The 2,500-nt window shown below is 37.0% G+C and overlaps 1 long non-coding RNA gene across 1 annotated transcript in view; it reads right to left on the minus strand.

Moving 5' to 3' along the window:
• Positions 1-2,500, minus strand: part of LOC122265749 (uncharacterized) — a 5,943-nt gene that overhangs the window by 2,366 nt on the left and 1,077 nt on the right. The gene's annotated exons all lie outside the window — the stretch shown is intronic.

Raw genomic sequence — 2,500 nt, forward strand, 5'->3', positions numbered from 1 at the left:
CATCCAGGTCCTGATACTAGAAGTGCACATCTGTATTTAGAAACAGTTTCCTCGTATCATCATGTATTGTGTGAAAGTGAAAACCAGAGTAAATTGAAAAGCTACTTCTTGGTATAAAATGATCGCAAATGTATGGGAACTTAGCTCCTCTCTGTTCGTGCAGACTTTTAACCATCAGTTGTGTCATTATCCTTCACTTGTGGAAATGAGTTTATTTATCGCAGCAGTCTCTCATTTCAGTTCCTGGATAAGTCGCTATACAAGTTCATGCCAGGGCTTATATTTGTGCACAGTGACTATGTATGAGATCTTTCCCAGAATGCTGCGTGCTGTGCTTATATGAATGTGCTGTGCCCGTACGAACTTGCTTTGCCTATATGAATGCTTTTCACCCGTCCACTTCAATAATTGATAATTGGAGGTTTTTGTATTTGTTTACAATATTTTCACAAGCGAAAATGAATATGTTTATACAAATGGAAATCCTATGGTTATCTGCATACATAAAGATGTAAACGTATTGTTTGAGGAAGAGATTAGTACGTGACAGGACATCTTATGCGGTAGTGAAATATTCCCGTGACGTGATATTACGTCACCCTACTCGAATAGGTTAAGGGAATCATTGAGAATCAGACTGGATAGAGTAAACTTGTGCAGTGGTTATATCCAAAAATGGTCAACAGATCACCATGCACATTCATGCAAGATGGAGCCTATAGTTGCTGTCAAGCCAGAAAATATGTGCTGGAGAATTATGGCCTTTGTCGGAAAAAGAACTGCCAAAGAATCTCTTTACATGGTCCTGGTACTACTGACAATGTTTACCTTTATTTTAACCTGTCATTGTATAATGCGTTTGCTTAAAATAAGCTGTGCCAATGTATGAACGCCAGTTTCAAACCTTGTACGTGAGACACATACCCCCATGTGCTTTGGATACAAGAGTTGATACCTGCAGTTCACATGTTGACAATGCTACATGGTCAACTTATAAGTGGATGGGACTCTGCATACATTATCACTTTTGTACACACTCTTGAGTTGGGAGCTAATATTTATACAATGATATGTTGATACAGTGAAAGGAGAGAGTTTCTTCCAAGAATGGGATCTAAATAGAATATAGTTTACACCTGTGGCCAAATTTATGTAGAATATTTAACAATTTCTTTTGTCACATTGAAAGCTTAGGCTTCACACACACACATACAGGTGAATCAGCATACACATGTTTGACAGAGATACTAATGAAATTAATTTTATTTTCAGTTTGATTCAAAGAAATCTGACACCCATCAATTTTAATACTGGGATGCAGCAGTGCTTGGAGTTGAAGGTCAAGAGTTGATTATCAGCAAGAGCATGCTGTAGGGCAGAAAGGACCTCACATCTCAGGATAATGCCTTGTCACAAGGACATGTACAGTATACGAGTGATAAACTGTAATAGCTGTCAAGTGATTCTAGACTGTGAGTTACAGCATGTACATCTCTGGTGTGGAAAGAATTAACGATAGCTAAAAATTAGACATATTTCTGCAATGGCGAGGATTCCGAGGATGGGAAGGCTGCACTAAAGAGGGTGGCACATACGTCTGAGCGAGTGTTTTACAAATCCCAGCACTATTGATCGCCACGGCTTAAACATATCTTCTGACGTTGTCAGGGAAAGAGGTATGTTTCATTTTTTTCTTTCTTTTTTCACTTTGATAAAACTGTATTTTTTATTAATGTTTTTGATACAGATATGAAGTTTACCTGGTTTCCTCTATGACCATTTTTTTTCTCTCTCTCTTTCTCTTTCTTCATTTTATTTATAAACCCATTTTCCATAATCTAGAGAACAGCTCAAAAACTCCTGAGACTTTTAAGGCGCTACAAGATTGTGCGTCTGAAAGCAAATATTTTGGTGACAGTTCGACTTCTTCATTTTTTTGTGTGGTGTGTTTTCATCCTTCCTTTTTTCCGCTTTTTAGTTTTTTTTTTCTCTCTCTGAGATTCAAAAGATATAAAACTGTTGACTGAAATTGCACTTTCTGAAGTTCCATTAAATGTAAGAGTGTTCAAAGGATAGATCTTATGAACAGTGTGAGGGAAAGAACATACAAGCCATATATCCTTGTTACAGATTGCTGTTAGCTATAAAAAGATTAGAAACACTCATTAAGACCAGTGGTGTTATTATTATTATTTTTTTTAATGCAGCATTGTGCTGATTGTGAATGACTTATCACTGTTGCATGAGTTATAGTGATGATGGCCTAGACCTAGCCAGATTGTAACTTTGCTGGCTTACAAAAAGTGGATGTGTAATCGCTCTTTGCAAACTGCTATGCAAGGTACCAAACAGAATATCAAGTCATGTCAAATCTGGATCGTTTAGATCTATCTAAGTGTATCGAACTTAACCCGTCCATTTATCCCTTTATCCGTTTATCGAAGCTTATAGTTAAATTGTTTTAACAAACCCCATGAGAAAGCTTTCATGCGTGAACAGA

Source organism: Penaeus japonicus, unplaced genomic scaffold, assembly GCF_977035675.1.
Source record: "Penaeus japonicus unplaced genomic scaffold, GWHDUDI00000001_assembly GWHDUDI00000001, whole genome shotgun sequence".
NCBI classification, from domain to species: domain Eukaryota; kingdom Metazoa; phylum Arthropoda; class Malacostraca; order Decapoda; family Penaeidae; genus Penaeus; species Penaeus japonicus.